This window comes from Astatotilapia calliptera, chromosome 14 (genome assembly GCF_964374335.1).
Source record: "Astatotilapia calliptera chromosome 14, fAstCal68.1, whole genome shotgun sequence".
Taxonomy (NCBI): domain Eukaryota; kingdom Metazoa; phylum Chordata; class Actinopteri; order Cichliformes; family Cichlidae; genus Astatotilapia; species Astatotilapia calliptera.
The window spans coordinates 26,481,732-26,500,190 of NC_137435.1; the positions used below are offsets into that span (position 1 = coordinate 26,481,732).

Below are 18,459 nucleotides of genomic sequence, written 5' to 3' on the forward strand. Positions count from 1 at the left end.
CCGAAGCTTCATTTAGAACCTAACTGCTTTGGTATCTGATTCAATGGTTTATAAGGAAGCGAATCATTCGCGGGATTTGTGGAGTGTTTGATGGTGACAGATAGCAAACTACTGATATTTTTACTAAGAGATTTGGAGCAAGCGAGGAATAGAGGAGTTTCTGCTGTGTGGAAGTATTTTGAGTTGATTTTGGTCAATCGGCTTGGTTTTCCAGCTTTGTGTTCTTGTTGTTTGCTTTTGTTTTGTGCGTGTTTATTTTATCTGACAACGGGAAAAACTTAAAATGTCAAAAATCTACAAATGGAAAAGGGTTACCTTAAATGCATGTTTTTAATTTGCAAGTTCATAAACATTTTCCCTTTCCAGTTCACAATCAATTCTACCCCCAGGTCAAAAATATGTATAGGAAAATTTCCCTAATGTAATATTATTTATAAAAATACCCATCTAGCGATTAACTGCATAACTACATGGAGGCGGGACCTCACAGCAGAAGCATACTCCATAATGGTTGTGTCCAAATTCATGAGCTGCATCCTCCTGAGGACCCGGCCTTCACCGTCTACGTGGGCCGGGACCTCAGAAGGTCGGGTAGGCCGGAAGTAAACGACCGTGAAATTGGACGGTCTAGCCTTCTGATTAGCGTCACCGCTGTCTCGGTGGAGTTTAATAAACTCAGTCCGCGGTGATCTGAAAATGATGTGCCGGGAGTTGTGCCGTTCTTGGCCGCATCAGTAATCCTCGAGCTCCCGGCTAGCTATGGAGCTGGTGGGTAGCAGACGTCTCCGAAAACGTCAAAGCACTTTTGCAAATATGCGATATCTTGATAAACCGAGCAGATATTTGATGTTTACACAACTACTTTCTCGCCTGAAAATATGTTAAAAGTTTATTTTGTGACCCAGAAAAATTAGTATGAGTAATTTTAAAACTTAGTAGCGGCCGCCATTGTTGGAAACTGGAGTTTGGCTGGGCCGCGCTATGAATTCTGGGATATGGTAGGCCACGAAGGACACACCCAACCCATCCTTCAAATTCGGGGAAAAGGAGGACGCATTTGTCGGCTGCATTCAGAGGAGTCTACGAATTTGGACAGCCTTCGGCGCGTTGCTGTGACGTAATCGGTCTACAAATGCGGACTCAGTAGGATGCAGCCCATGAATTTGGACACTACCAATGTGTTGTACATTATTATATGTATATTATATGTAACGTGGTATTTTTCATTTATTGTATTTACCAACATCAAGACGTCACAAGCAAAGAAAGACCACACCATGGTGCATGTTTAAACAAGGAAAGTTTACTGGTCAAAATTATTTATTAAAGAAATAAATAACATTTTTGTCACCCCAAAAAACACACGTTTAAAGCAACACAACGGTGGCCCAATATCAGACAGAATTCCATTCTGTAGAGTGGGCAATCATTACGAAGCAGTTGGTTTTAATTGTGGATTCAAGCTGCTCTTCTTATTTTTGGCCACCAGATGTCACCAGAGAAGACTGTGTTGAAAAGCTTCAAGTAATGAACCGTTTTTCAATACAAGCTTCAATGCTTCAGAAAGCTTCATTTGGCCATCACTACAAAGCAACATTCACGCATGAAAATATCTTAAAAGTTTATTTTGTGACCCAGAAAGAGTAATATTTCAAACTCCGCCACTCTGTGTTCCTCTGCCACTGCCTCATTTGAGTTTTGGACGAAATAGATTCTGCAATATTGCATTTCGTCACTTCGAGCTGATTGGAGACCAAAACAGCCAATCAGATTTTTTTGAATCCAAGTCTGTGATTGGCTGGTTTTGTGGCACAAATATAACGGTGTAGAGAAAGAGTTGAGCGCGCACGGGCAGAAATGTTGAGAGCGCAAGCAACACATTGCCAGCAAGCGCAAATGCAAAAACTGAGCGAGTGGGGCTGCTATTGTGCGTGTGTATGGATAATAGCAAACACTGAAATACATTTTTTGCACGCAGCAATGAAGTTTGTTCACTCAAATTTAGCTTTTCTTTGCTCAAAATAAATTTCGCCTCAAAATGCAACACTTGCAACTGCAAATTATTTTTACGTGCGCTCAATTTTTCTTTACGTGCGCTCAGAATAGTGGCACAAAAATAACGCCATAGGAGGTTTGCCCTGGTGCAGGTGTGCCGCAGTGGTCAGTAGTGATGGGATTTCCGGCTCTTTTTAGAGATCCGGCTCTTTCGGTTCGGCTCACTAAAAAGAGCCGGCTCTTTCGGCTCCGAACCGGCTCTTCGGGTTGTTTTGTTGCTTTAATTAATTTATTATTAACAATAATATAAAATTATGCACAAAAGGAATTACTAACGTAAAAAAAAAGTGGTTTTATTTATATATGTTTAAATATAAACATATGCGGTGGCCCCTAGAGACAAAACACGTACAAACTCCAAAACACATTTCTAGCATGAACTGAACTTCCAAAGCAGAGCTACTAGATCACTTAAATTACACAATTGAAAGCATGTGTGTATTGTTTGTATATTTATACACAGGCACTCATATATATATTCAAATAATTTTAAAAAAAAGTTCATTTACCTGTGACTACCACACACCAAATCCAGTCATTGGTACTTGCTGGCTTGTGTAGCCACAAGATAACAAAGGCTCAACACTGCGCCCAGCATCCTGGAGCACTTCTGTTGTCTTTTGTACGTGTTTTGAGTTTTTATGTGCTTCTGAGTTTGTACGTGTTTTTACGTGCTTTGGAGTTTTTACGTGTTTTTACGTGTTTTGGAGTTTGTACATGCTTCAGAGTTCGTACGTGATTTGAAGTTTGTATGTGCTTTGTCTCTAGGGGCCACCGTAAATATACTTTTATTTATTCACTCCACATAAAATGTAATAAATAAATCATATAATACAAAAATAAACTATTCACATTTCAAGTTTTAGCTATTTAAATTTTCAGCTTTTTCCTTTCACAAATTTAAAGTGAAAAGAACACAAAACACTGCAAACCACAACACAATTAAATATAAATTATAATATGAAAACAAACAGAAGATGCACATTCTCTGTCATATGGACCTGCATGAATAAACTTTCTCAATCCTTTATCATCTGCAACCGAAAATAGTTGTGGATGATTACTATACCTTTCTAATGTTGTTGTCCCTGCCTCTCTTTCTCTCTCTCTGGCTCTGTTCCTGTGCTACTGAGTGTAACTACCGCCCCTCCCCCCTCTGCCCAGCGTAAAGCACAAGGCTCGCGTGCAGAGTGAAGCGGAAAAAAAGTGCGAGAGAGAGGCTGAGAGAAAGAAAAGAAAAGAAAAACCCCACGTGACGGCTCGCGATAAGGAGCCGGCTCGCGTCGTTCACGTCAAAGAGTCGGCTCTAAGAGCCATTTCGTTCGCGAACGACCCATCACTAGTGGTCAGTGGAAGAATCCGGGAGTTTCTAGGTGAATTTTCCATTAGGTCATAGCGCACTCGGTGCTTGCTTGGAAGTTTAGGGGTTTTTTTGCTGTAAAAAGAAGTTTTCTTCCCACGCACAACGGACACTAATGTTTTTGTCACTTTTTATGGAATCAAACTCAAAGTAAGGTCAGTACTTCCACGCTTTAAACGCTGCAGGCTCATACTCTCTCCCGCACTCGATATTGTTGATCCATTGTTGATCTGCACACAGCTCTTGTCACTAAAATCGCACTCGCTTACGTCACTGTCGTGAGACATTCTCGCAAAAAAATTCACGGTTTTAGTAACGCGGTAACGCAGTGTGCTTACGGGAAAGTAACGGTAATCTAATTACCGTTTTTGCAACCCCTTACTTTACTCGTTACTTGGAAAAAAAGACTGAAGACCACTGAGAGAATAGATTTACTTTTTCTGACACTCATTTTGCTGAATATAATGAATATAATATGCAAATGGGTGCCCCTCCCTGAGCCTGGTTCTGCTGTAGGTTTCTTCCTGTTAAAAAGGAGTTTTTCCTTCCGACTTTCTGAAATTGGAATTAATATATTGCTGGACAATACCTTTTTTTTCTTTTCTTTAAAGACATAATCATAAATAATTGTATATGCAAGAAGTCTAACTTAGTCTTTGACCTTAAGTACTCAGGGTGTTTTCCTGTGTGTGTGTGTGTGTGTGTGTGTGTGTGTGTGTGTGTGTGTGTGTCTGAATAAAAAGGCAACATGATGGACTATTCTGGTCCAACAGCTACTGTCCACTCTTCTCTGTTATATGAAAAACACTCTTCCCTTTCTAAGTTGTTTTTCTCTCACATCTCCTATGTAATTTTTTGCTTCTCATTCTACCTCAACATTGTCCTCTATTATCCATCAGTATTCTTTTTAAATTAAGACATTCCCCTTTTACAACTGCCACTGTTGTGTTTGCCCCTCTCCTGTCATGCCTTTTTGTTCCCTTCTCAGTGCAACACCAACATGTTCCTCTCTGACTCTCTCTTTCCTACCTTTTATTCCACCTCTGACATGGTTGTCCATCTCTGCTCCGTGTCTTATAATCCTGCCAATATATCAAAGGTAATATAGTTTTATTTGACATGTGTCCTGGTGTCATTGGTCACAGATAGACAGGGCTACACCTGCTACAGACACTTTGTAAAATGAACAGGCCCCTCAGGACGGAAATAGATATTAACATATAGATCAGACTGTTGTTATATTGCATGCTATAAACTCCTAATGCACAGAGTACTATAGGTGTGGATGCACTCAGAATAGCATTTGTACTATGGAAATGTTACTCACCACAGCTAAGGTTTCTATGGATCTTAACCTGGTGGCAAATGCGAGATTGAATAGGCATGCTAGCTATAACTTAGACTGCGTGAAAATCATGGCAAAACTGCATTCTTTCTGCTTCAATGTTTACATATTAATATTGTTAATGAGGATTAGTATAGCATTTTGGAGATTCACCTCCTAGTAAAGCTTTTGAATTTTCCCTTTTTCTTTTGCTGTTATTTAGTTTTTTGTTTTGTTTTTTTAAATATTTCATTAACTGTTTAGGGATTGCAGTCAATGCCTGCCTGAAGTCAAGAACCAATGCCATCACCAAATGCTGTGTTTTCTCCCTTGAGATACTCTGCAAGCCCTTTACTGGAGCTTCCTTCTATTGCTGCTTGTTTATGGGTCTCTCTGCATTCAGTTTTTTTTGCAGTATCTGAAAAGCATGGTCTGTCGGGTTTAGGTCAGGTAAATTGGTTGCCCATTAAAGAATATGCATTTATTTGCCTTGAGAAACTCTTGAGTGCTTTTCGCAGTTGGCTTTGGGTAATTATCAATTTGCACAGTGAATTGCTGTCTAATCAATTTTGCAGTATTTCACTAAACAGAGAGAACAGCCTTGTAAACGCCAAAATCCATCCTGCTGCTTCTATCAGCTGTCACATCATCAATAAATATGTTGACCCGATTCTACTGACAACCATGCATCCCCATTGCCTGCACAATGTTTGACAGATGATGTGGTGCTGTGATACAGGTCATAAGCTGTTTCTCTCCTTTCAATACTTTTCTCTTCCCATCAATCTAGTGCAAATTAATCGTGGTTAAATTTGTCAAAATATATGTTTTAAAGAATACTGCAGATTCATTGTTTACTGCTAAAGTGTAATCTGGCCTACTTACTCTTTTTCATGAAGGTGGCTCTTGATTGTACATTCTGACAACCTCCTCAAGTGTTCTTGTTATGAATTTGTAATGATCCACTTCGGTTGTTTTCTGTGGTCTTTTAGACCTTTTAGTGTTGCTGAGTTGCCCAGTGCATTCTTCTTTTTTAAGAATTTACCAGATTGTTGATTTGGCCCCTCCGAAAGTACTGTATTTTCACTTTCTCCCTCTGATAGGTTTATTTTGGTTTGTCAGCCTAATGATGGCCTCCTTCGCTTGCACTGACTTCTCTTTAGACCTCATATTGAGAGTTCCAGTAAACAGCTACCAAATGCCAGTTTAACACATCTACAGATCTTTTCTCTGCTTATTCCCAAGTGGAATAGTGAATGAACAGACCTTACCTGGCCTTGCACCTTTTGCTCAGTCAATTTTTCAATAAAAATTAAGGCTCTGGAAATGTGGGACTATGAATAAGAATGGCTTTAATTCCTAAAATCTTAATGCAGTATTTTTGTTAACCTCCTTGAATTAAATCTTAAAGTCTGTGCTTGACATCACATCTTGGGTAATTTAAAATCCACTCATGTGGATCCACTAAGGCAATATATGAAAATGGTCATTGTCCAGAAATGGACCTGGATGTATGTTACACTTCTTTATACATTCAGTTAATCAGCAAAGAAATTATTTGTGAGACTCATATGGAATTTTTGCTTTGCATATGAAATTTTTTAACAAAGCAGTTTTGGGGAAAAAAAAAAATTAAAATTTCAAAACCTGTTGACTATTCTGGCGACTTCAGTCTCTTTCAGGATGTGTGTGTTTTCTGATGTTAAGTGCTCATTGCCAGATCATTTTATACTGACTGTGATTTGTATTTATTTAATATGTCTCACTACGCTAAACCTGTTAGTTTAAATAGTTGAATTCACAAGATTCAGTACTTCCCGCTGATGTCTTCGACAATTTGCTTTTTTTTTTTTTTTTTGCTTTTTTTTTTTTATCTTTAACCTATTAGTACTAGAGATGGCACGATACCACTTTTTTATGTCCGATACCGATACCGATATCATAAATTTGGATATCTGCCGATACCGATATGAATCCGATATAGTGTTTTTTAATCAACAAAACTGTTTTTTAAATATCTTGCTGCATTTTGTATAAGTTCATACTCAAGTTTAAAACAACAACTACACTAAAGCTATTCTGTTATACCTGTATCCAAAAAAAATATTTCATAGTTCAGCAATACTGATCAATCTAATAAACTTAGACCTACACCATCCTCCCTATTCTGGTATTTTAAAGAGTACTTAGCATATATATTAAGCAACCTAACTAATAGGGTTCCAACTCCCAGCAACAACAAAAATAAATAAATAAAAAATAGGGAACCACCCCTCACGCTCCACCTCATGATGCTTAATCGACGTAATCAACCTTAATTTGATGCAGTGTGGAAAAAAAAATGCACAGAAATCAATTATTTTTCAAGAAATATTAAATAGATTCAACATCTTTCTTCAACAAAATTGCAGACTGCACAGATGGTACCTTCACAAAGGAAAAAGTACTATAGCTTACTAGGGTATATATATTAGACTTAATAGTTACTATATACAGTAATGGACTTCTATTCATTTTGCATCAAATTAAAACTTTGGCTGTCAGATAATTATTTATTAAAAGCTAGACATTTTAAATGAGAATAAGAAAGAAAAGTATGTCTTTGTGCCCCCTTTTCCCTGTTAATGCCCTATCGGCCCCCCTGGCTAAACTTTGCTAGATCCGCCCCTGCACAGTTACCAGCGTCAGCTACGTAGAAAAAGATCCTGGAGTAGAAAGTAATATTAAATAAATTCTAACAACAGCTTATAGAGCTTAAACGTGCTGCTGTTGTTCAGCCGCTGGTTTCCTCTTTCTGGTGCAAAGTGGGCCAAAAACAAACAAGAGAGACGTACTCCCGACAGAAAAGCCGATCAGCTGATCGTTAAGCGGTTTCATGATTGAAGTAGCAGCAAGAAGAGGCAGTCGTTTGTTAAGCTTAACGCAGGAATGCTTTACAAACATTCAGAGATGGACTTACACACTTGCTTTACTTCTCTCGGGGATAACTTTGTCGGAGATGAAATGCCGGGTTGCTAGCGAAGCTCCAAATGCTATCCAGACCACCGACAGGTCCCGCATGCCACAGCCGCTCTATCACGTGATGCATACTGCTCCGACATGCTAACGTTCTGAGGTGAGTTACGGCGTGTTGCAAGTTTTGTGAGGTGCTTTCGTGATATTTAATGGATCGGATTACATTTTTTATTTTTCTCCGATATCCGATCCAGTAATTTAGGTCAGTATCGGACCGATACCGATACGTAATATCGGATCGGTCCATCTCTAATTAGTACACATTTTTGTTTCATTTTTCTTCTCACCATTTATGTTTCTGATTGCTCTTGAATACGGAGTTAAGAGTCTCACATGCCACACAAAAGGACAAGACAGTGACAAGAAAGTGTTTCGTGTTTTAAATATGTCTGTGAAGGTTCTCAGTCATCCAGGTCATCGTAGTTAAAGGAGCTTGCAAAGAAAAGCGTCTGGACTTCTTTAAGTTACTTGAAGACGTTTCACCTCTCATCCGAGAAGCTTCTCCAAGCATGACATCCCGGTGCATTTCAGACCCAGCAACACGCTCAGACAAAAACTGGTTCACCCGAAAGACAAAACGCCAAAACACAGACTTAACAATGTGGTGTATGCTGTACAGTGTATCCTGTACAGTGCAGCGAGGAATGCCCAGACCTCTACATTGGAGAGACCAAACAGCCACTTCACAAGCGCATGGCACAACACAGAAGAGCCACCTCCACAGGACAAGACTCAGCAGTCCATCTGCATCTTAAGGATAAAGGACACTCTTTCGAGGATGCCAATGTTCACATTTTGGACAGAGAGGACAGATGGTTTGAAAGAGGAGTGAAAGAAGCCATCTATCTCCACTGTGAGCGACCATCTTTGAACAGAGGCGGTGGTTTACGACACCAACTCTCTGCCATCTATAATCCAGTTTTGAGATCCCTTCCCAGACGCCTTAACGCCCACTCACATCCTGGACCATCTGACCTCAGGAATTCGCATGATAAGGTGGGGCCAGGTTTCACAATGAACACACCCGAAACTCTGGCTGATTGGGACCCACACCCAGTTTCACACCTTGGCTCAGGCGATTAGAGGATCATCAGGGGTCCTTTTGTCCCTCTGTGGGGGGTTACTCCCACTAGGTTTATATCTGGGACTCTCCACCATTTGACCTTAGAACTGAAGAAGCTTCTCGAATGAGAGGTGAAACGTCTTCAAGTAACTTAAAGAAGTCCAGACGCTTTTCTTTGCAAGCTCCTTTGACTTCGTGTTTTAAACTGCATAAAACCTTTGGGATTTAATCTGCAAAAAGGGGATGAGAATTAAAACAGACTTCACCCAAGCTGTATCTTTGTATGGATAGCACTCTGCCCTTATAATTACATGATGGCTGCCTGCACATACAAATGTATTTCAAATTCACGTATGACTCAGTAGACAATAAAATAGTTTATTTAAACTACATCTTGAATTATTCATGGTATAGGTTCCTGTCAAAAGGTAAATTTCCCACTGTGCATTCATTTGTATTAACGAGCACACATGAGTACATGTTCATTTGTCTGTGTTGCTCAGCGTGAATTTGGTCAGTGTGTGTTTTTGTGCATAAACATATCTGTGCGTGCTTTGGTAAGTACATTGCTCACTAATGTGTGTGTGTCTGTCATCAAATTATTGTCATCAGCTCAGGATAGTCATTTAAGCTTGACCTCACGTAATGGGGTTTGACAGCCAGTGGCTAAGACAATAATTACACAACACACAGACAGCCTGTATCAAAGCGTGCTGACTAGAATAAAAATCATCTCTGAGCTGCTGTTACTAAAGAGAAGCAATTATCTGCACACAAAAGTAGGCTGAGGAACAAAAATCTGGAAAAAGGAGGGGAAATTTCAATTGGTTTCCCCCCCTTTTTTAGAAAGGTGCTGATATTAAATAACCGAGTTGAATACTTGGCAGTAAAGGTTCAAGGGGGAGTTGCTTAGTTGTGACTTCTCTTGGATTTTCAATAATACAGTGGCTCATCTGTCCATTTTTACCTCTCCTCTTTTCTCCTCTCCTCTTCTCTCCTCTCAGTAGATGTCACTGCAGTTCCATCACCCACCAGGCGAGCCGACGGATTGCAATGCATCGTGGGACGTAGACACCCTCAGGTTACGATAGCAGTGACGAAAGGGACTGGAGGGGAGGAGAGAGGTGTGGAAATGATATAATGAGGGGAGGAAGAGGACTGATAAAAGGAAAAAGAGAGGAGACAGTCCGGTAGAAACATTTCATCCTCACAGGTAAGCCCTGCACATGCAACGTGCACATCTGATCCTAAATCCCAAATGTATACAGTAGCACAAAATTGCACGCCACAGCAGTTGATGGTGATGACCTGTTCAAGCACACACACTCACACACATACGCGTGCACACTCACATATCCCAGTGATGCAATTAACTGTCATGGCCCATCTCCTATCAGTTGTTAATGAAGAGATAAAGTGTTGTGGCATCAGGGGAAATGTGAGTGAAGATAGAGGTGTTGTTGACTTGCCTCTGTCAAACAGATAGCAATCTGTCAGCTCTCCAGTGCTCCACCACTTCTGCTGATTGGACGCCACTATAATTACTTTATTCAATATGGGAAATGAAAAATATCACTGCTCATCAAGTGACATTTCAAGCGCTGTTTTTACTTTGCTCAATACGTGTAACTTTTTTTTGTATGTCAGTTTGGTACTTCTCAACAATCCGTTTTTGCTGTATATGTACCACGTTTATTGCTAATGTGTTCTGCCTGCCTGTCATGCAGTTTCAGAACAGACTAAATGCTGAGAGAAGTGATTTTTCATGGGTTAATCCCCCACTTTTCCTCTAAATAGTTGGCCTCCTCAGTGAAAACAACCCTTAATTGAGTCCAACTGGCACTGTCTCTGTTCTGTCTTCCCTGATGGTAGACCATTTACCAGCAGATTGTTTTAGACTTGGCTCTTCCCCAGCAAGTTGGGAAGAACTCTATCGCTCCTCTCAGGAAAGATCAGCTGCAAATTTTTGAACATTTTTAGGAAGTGAAGCAAGACTGTGAGGTTGGGCAAAAAAAACGTAAGCGCCACTACTCTATAAGCATGATCCCTTGCCAAATTCAGGCTCTGGGCAATAGCCTTGCTCCCTGCCTTTCTTCATCCCATTTTCTCCCATGGTGAGGGAATTTCCACATCACAGTAATTCTACTAAACATAATTACACTGCTTGTTTATAGCGTATTTTAACTTTGACAAAAGCATCCCTGGAAGAATTAGTACAATTATGTTGGGATGACTTCTCTTTTAACATGCGTTTTCTCTCTTGGGTAAACGCATTGTTTGAATGTTGGGTTGCACTCACTGGATACTGTTAAATTCTTTTCAAGTACCTGTTTTGGCAAAAAGAGAGAAAGAGACGTGAAACATTAGTGAGGAGCAGAGTAGGTTTGTGTGCGTGTGAACCTGGTTTTCCTTTTGTGCAAGAGCAAGTCTGTGTGTCGAGTGTATGCCTGTGCAGTTGTAAGCATTTTTATGTGTCACAGTTCAGCAGCAGACAAGTGGAGACAAGCATTAAACGCCCTCTTCCTCTACTAATCAGGGATTAGACAGTGTTAAAGAGCATAAGAGAGAACCATAAAACAAATGAGTGTGTGAAAGAGACTGTTGAAAACGCCGATGAGGAAAGGAAATGAATGGCTGTCTGATGTTTTGTCTTAGGCATTTGATAGTGCCAGTGTTTGATTTCCTGCAATTTCTCAGTTATTACGAGTTTCATTTCCATTTTGACTATTCGTTTCAGCCAGTGACCATCAGAAACGTTGCATAAGTGTTTTGAAACAAACGAAAAAGAAAATAGTAAAGCAAAGAATTTTTTTGATAACTCTCACCTTTTTTTAAACTACATGTTTATGAACATCAAACAATGTCATCAGATCAAAGAAACTTAAAGAAAAACAATACTGCCATTTATTAGAGACTGCTTGAAAAACTGACAGTGGCAATTAGACAATGCACACTTTAATTATTGTAAGAAATAACGCATTGCACAGATATAATGCAAATGAAAAGCATTTACCTCAATTGATTTAAATGGATAACGTAAACTTTTATTTGACTCTTCCTCAAGGGTAGTCAGTGTTGTTGCGTAGTGAACTGTCGAGTCCTCCAAAACTAACATTGTCCTCAGTAACTATTTCATCAACTGATTTGCTGTTAGAAGAACACAGAAAGGTTTTTTTCTCTCTCAATCTTCTGATTATGGTAGCCGCAGAGAGTGTGCTGTGACTGGGTTGTACTCTTTGTCCTTCTTACCTCATTGCCATTCCATGGATGAGATCGTTATCTATCACAGTTGCTTGAATTTTATCTGCAATTACTATTATTGGTCTTGCTCTTCTTGTTGCCCTCTTTCTCCTCATCAAAATTCACATGCACTCCTACATGCTTATATTAATCTCATCATCCTCCTGTCCCCCAGATGGTTTCCATCCATTTTTGTACTAAACTTCAACTTTCTGGTGCTGCCTGTGCACTCTGAACTAGTATATATTGGTTTAATTGCATCATTGCCAACAGGTGTGAACACTTTTGCATCATTTTGTGTAAGCAGTGACAGCTGTGCTGTAATTGTGTTTAACTTATGCCACCTGTGGCTACCAATGTGCATCACAAGTGTGGCACAGTGAAAATGTGTTTTAGCGAGTGAGACTTTGTTTAAAGTTTTGCAGAAAGAGTAAATTAGATCTGCAAATTGCATCTAACTAGATGAAAGCTGTCAAGGTTTGCCAAAGGGAGCGACTGATTCAATAAATGGGTTCACAGCATTGAGAACTGGCTTCAGAGAATGGTATCTGCTGTTTTATCAGTATGGCTGCTGTATCCATTTTTATGAGAGCACAGTTTAAAGTCAAAAAAGTAGTGTACATGAAATTGTAGTAAAGCAACCAACTGCAACGGTCAATCAGCTACAAGCAAGTGAAAATTTCCAGTGAATTACTTTGCAACAAGAATGATTGAGTATAGTCTTTAAAATGCATTCACGAAAAAATGTTTCAAATATTTTTTGCACAGTAGCCCAACTTGGTACTGGCAAAGTCAAATGATACACTTTTCTTAAAAACACATGAATGCCAAACACCAGTTCTCAACTGTCTCAGGTGGAGAGGAACAACATTGCACATGCTAAGTGGGTTAAAATGCCTGAAAGCCAGCATGTGCTGGCTGAGCAACTTTTACTGGAAATTAATGAGGTGCCATCTTGAAACGCAGTAACAAGTTCTCTTGTTATGTCTTCAGAGTCTTAAAAAGAGCTGTGTAGTGTCCTGCCATCTCAAAGAGCCATAAAACTTGTGGATGTTTCACTCACACCAGTTAAAAAGGATAATATTTCATTGTCTCACCAATACTTGAGGCAACACACCCACACCAAAGCAGCCACTTGTGTTCTCTTTTTGTTTTTTTTAAACTCAGTGCTATTTTTGGTCTGAAGACTTTCCCATAATATTCTCTTACTTCGAATAAATCATTCTGCCACACACACACTGCCATTCCGCTGCTGCTTCAGCGAATGCAAAACTTGGGAAGCGTATTCCACATGTGATAAGTTAATACAACTGGGAGATGGGTGCTAGCGTTTTTGTTGCACGTACATAAATAGGGATTTGATGAGAAGTGATAAAAAAGAATGAAAGAAGCAGTTTGTAGGGAAAACGTGACAGCGGGAGAGCGAGTGAGACAAAGATACATGCAGAAGAAAAAGGAGAGAAAGAGCTAGAGTTGAAGAAGGCGAGTCTTCCTGGGGATATAGGAATGATTAATGTGAAGCTGTCAGAGAGGTGGAGAGGGGAAACCACAGTGATGGGGGAAGAGTCATGGCCAGGTGCAGAGAAAAGAATATGACAGAGATAGGGGGGGGTGGGAGAGAGAGAGGGAGAGAGAGAGGGAATCAAAACGGGCTTTAGAGAGTGAGGAAAATGTGCAGAGAGAGAGAGCGGTGAAAGCATGAAAGGGGTTTTTAGGAAAGACTGCTTAGAGGGAATGAGAGGCAAAAAAAGAGGTGCAGAGTGAGTGGGAGAGGATGAAGGTGTGAAAGAGGATACAGCAGAAATTGCTGAGAAACAGAAAGGGAGGCAAAGAGAGCAATACAGAGACAGGCAGGGACACCAAGATGGAAAAAAGACACAGCGGTACCTACTAAGATGAGAGACTTGTGATAGAGTGTCTTACGGTTTCTGTATGAGAGCCTACTGTGTGTGTGTGTGTGTCTCAGAGAAGGAGAAAGAAAGAGATTAACTATCTGAGCAAAATTAACTTGTGCTTTTTTAAGGCTTTTTTTTCCCTTTAATGTTCAGCATCATAGTGTTTGAGTATGCGTGTGTGCGTGTCTGTGTGTGTGTGACACCTTACTGTTAATTAACCTGAAATTATATTGGTCTGTAACCAGCTTTAGTGTTCAGCTTCCCCTTTGACCTTGCTCTGCTTTTTTATCCCATTCTATCAAATGTAGAAACCACTTCCTAGTTGGTTCACCAGTCATGGTTTACTGTGTGTCTTTGTGTGTAGGTGTAACAAGGTGTAGCAAGGCTAGAATTTGTAGACAGGACCGTAATGGGAAACTCAGTCATAACAGCTCTATTTGTTTAGGTTCCACTCAGTAACTGATTGATTTTCTATGAGAAGAGGTGAATCCATCAATGTGTACTTTGAAGCAGTATGAACACAGGTAGGCGATGATGGTGTATGCACATACACAAAAGGTCAGTGCAAATTAAACACCTGTATTTGTTACCCTGAAGATTACTGTAATTTCACGATGACAACTGATGATGACACACGTGTCATATGTTGTTGTAATGGGGTAATGTGCTGAGCCCCAAGTGGCCAAAAAACTCTATAACTAACATGGTAACTTTTTCTTTTTTCTTTAACTTACCAGCTCAAAGTAAATGCCATTTATACAGGGTATTCATTATACAATTATAAAATGTTGTATAAAGGGCTTGCCTATAAGTCTTGCTTTCATTAAGCAGTTCTGTACATGTGACATTTATAAAATGTTCCAAGGAAATATTTTAATTGGTTAAAATAAGAATGGGTTTAACTCCTTACAGCATGCTGTTTTGTGTGATGATAAGTCCAGATGAATTTCTAGTTTGATTTGTGCACACCTACATATGACTTTACTATAAATTTAAGCAAAGCTGGTCAAACAAGTCCTTCTCTCCCTCCTGGGATCAATATTTCTGCACTTTGGTTTGGTTTAATCTCATAATCCCCAGACATACATTTCACCATTCTATGTACCCTTGACATTACTGACATTAATGGCCCTCGATACACCTCATGTTCATCATTATTTGCTGTGATGTTTTAAGTGGCAACTAATAACTGGCACCTTCTGTCTGTGAGCTTCCTTCTGTGAATCACCACCTTGTCATGTTTTTTTTGTGTGTGTCCCAATAATCCCTGGGGTTATGTTGCTGGGGGCTTATGCCTCAGGTAGGGTTTCACAAGGCAAAGTGGTGATAAGCCAGACAAAGGGCAATTCACATTACACGTATGGGAAAATGAAAAACATCTAGAGACCATTTTTACTCTGCCCAGGACAGTTACTTATGCCCTGCCACTGAACTTGGCTTCAGGAGAGTGCTTGAGGGAGAGTGTCAGTTTGCTGAGCTCTAGCTTGAGGGAGCCAGCCTGGGGTCAAACCAGAAGTGACATGGGTCCACCCTTCTGTGGATTGTTGTATTCCCACAGTCACTGCCTATACGTTGGGGTTTCTTCCACTGGGCAAGAGGGTTGTCTGCACTTTTGTGCCAGATGAAAGTTCAGAGTACTAAGCTTTCTTGGAGTCACTACTTATGGTGCTGGAGGGTGCCCCACCTTGTGACTCCATTGTCACTGGTCGGAGACTTCAACATGGGCAATGGCAGTGAGACCTGGAGTGGCGTCATCAGTAGGAATGGCCTACCTGATCTTAATCTGAGTGGTGTTCTGTTTTTGGACTTTTGTGTCAACCACAGTCTATCCATAAAGAACACCTTCTTCAAGCATAAGTGAGTTCTTTTGGGCTCCTGGCACTGAGACAACCTATGTAGCAAGCTGATCCATTTTGTAGTTGTATCATCAAATCTTTGGTCATATGTTTTGGATACTTGGGTGAAGAAGAGTCCACTGACTATTACCTGGTAGTTAGATTGGGTGGTGGGAAAGACACTGGACAGGCCTGGAACATCCAAACGTATAGTGATAGTGGGCTGCCCCAGTCTGTGAGATCATCCATTTCCACCTCCAGTAGGTCTTTGACAGCATTCTGAGGACGCTGACGATGAATGGACCATGTTATGCACCGTCATTGTTGAACCAGCTGCACAGAACTGCAAGGTGGTTGCACCGAACCGAATGATGGACACTGGAAATGAAGGGAGCCATGTAGCTGAAGAAGGAGTCCTATTGGGCTTGGTTAGCTTGTGGAACTGTAGGGGAAGCTCACATCCTTTGGGAATCTCTTCAATACTTTGAGGATCTCTTCAATCCCACTTATATGCCTTTCAGAGTCTGGTGATGAAGGGGATAACTCGGCCATCACTGGGAATGAGGTCAGGTACTTAAAACTTCTCAGTGACAGGCCCCCTTGGGTGGATGATTTGCTTTAGAAGTTGTAGGGCTGTCTTGGTTGACACACCTCTACAATGTCATGGGGTATCTGGCTTATTGTGTTGAATTTCGCAAGAGTTTCCCTGTCATTAATTCTGTTTATAATATTTATGGACAGAATTTCTAACTAGAGGCAGGTGGTGTAAGTAGGTGTCCTCAGGATCTTGTCTCTGCTTTTTACACATGGTGGTGGTCACCAGCTTGAACTGAAGTGGTTCATATATGAGTGTGAAGCAGCAGGAATGAGAATAAGCACCTCCAAATCTGAGATAATGGTTCTTAGTAGGAAAAGCGTGGAGTGCCCACTCCAGGGAGAAGGACAGCCTCAATACACAATGAGAAGTTCAGTCATTCAGAGGGACTCAGAGTAGAGCTGCTACTCTCCTGCATTGAAAGCAGCCAGTTAACAGGGTTCAGGAATCTGATTAGGGAGCCTCCTGGGCAAGGTGTTCTGAGCATATCCTACTAGGAGGAGGCCCTAGGGTAAACCCTGTACACGCTAGAGAGATTATGTCTCTCAGCTGACTGGGAATACCTCTGTATTCTCGTGTATGAGCTGAAGTAATTGGTTAGGGAGAGGGAGGGCTGGGCTTCTCTGTTTAGGCCACTGCTCCAGCAACTCGGCCCTGGATAAGCAATAGAAGATGGATTAATGCAGTGGTTCCCAAACTTTTTTTGCTAGGCCCCCTTTGTTTTACAAGAAAAATGCCCCCCCCCCCCCCCCCCCCCCCACGTGCACGCACACATGCACACGCACAAACACATCCTCCAACCACACACACCCTTATTTTGCTCCATTGCTGTTTATTTCACAACTCAAACATTTAGTATACAATTAAGCAAATGCAAGTAATCTGCAATAAATTACAGGTAGTAATAAAATAAACTACTAACTCTTTTATGCTACATCCACATCTACACAAGTATTTTTGACAACGCAGCTGTTTCGTCCACACGTAAACGGTGTTTCGAATCACCAAAAACAGAGATTTTTTAAAACTCCTTTTTTACGTTTACGTGTGGACGAGGAATACAGAGTTCGTCATGCAACGTCAAAGGTATGTGCCTTTTTCCATGTCACGCTGTCTGCCACATTATTGTTTACATGAGATGAATTGCAGAATGGCAGATAGAGACAAAATACTGTTAATCTGACTATCTACGGTTTTTACAGGCTTACATACACACACGCAGCTACTGTCCCTCTAGAAAGGCTGAGGCGTCACGGTGCGATTATTTTACGTGTAGTTGTTTGTTTTTTTCCTGTGTAATAATATTCAGCATTGCTATCAATTCATTTTCAAAAAATGCCTCTCTGTGCAAAATAGGTTTAAAAACATAAACAACTGTGAGATACTGTTAGTCCGTGATTTAGACAGGGGGAACAAATCATGGCAGGATCAGCCTGATGTTATTTGTATCCCACTGTAACTTTACTGTATAAAGAGCTAACATCTCCAAAATGTCAGGAGTAGTTAGTCATTAAACAAGTGTTTGAACTAAAAATCAAGAATGTGGGATACTGTTTGTCCGTGATTTGAAGAGCCCAGCGAAAACCAATTCTGCAGGGGAGACCTACCTTGGCACTTGTGCAGGTGAAGCCAAAGGGAAGATATGCTTCACCATATTTTCTAGTCTTTGGCTTAGAATGAAGTTGGTTTGGAAACATATTCAGCTATGCTTCATCTCCTGCTTTGCATTTCTGTGGGCGCCCTGTGCTAGCAGTGTCCAAACGTTTTGTCCCCCCCCCCCCCCCTTTTCATACCACGCCCCCCTGCAATGGGGGCGGGCACCACACTTTGGGAAGGTCTGGAATAATGGATGGATGTACAGGTAGTGCTGTATGACTCTGAATCCAAATCCAAAATAGTCCATAGTCAATTCAATTTTATTTATATAGCGCCAAATCACAACATAAGTCGCCTCAAGGCGCTTCATAGATACAGAGAAAAAAACCCAACAATCATATGACCCCCTATGAGCAAGCACTTTGGCAACAGTGGGAAGGAAAAACTCCCTTTTAACAGGAGGAAACCTCTGGCAGAACCA

The 18,459-nt window shown here is 40.6% G+C and overlaps 1 protein-coding gene across 6 annotated transcripts in view; it reads left to right on the forward strand.

Moving 5' to 3' along the window:
• The window catches only part of LOC113036221 (uncharacterized), an 82,740-nt gene that overhangs the window by 32,789 nt on the left and 31,492 nt on the right, over positions 1-18,459 (forward strand). For 5 of the 6 annotated variants that reach the window (XM_080288539.1, XM_080288543.1, XM_080288541.1 and 2 more), the window contains exon 9: positions 9,822-10,030. The gene's annotated coding sequence lies outside the window, so the exon portion shown is untranslated. The remainder of the gene's footprint in view (positions 1-9,821; positions 10,031-18,459) is intronic. The other variant, XM_080288540.1, reaches the window with a different exon arrangement.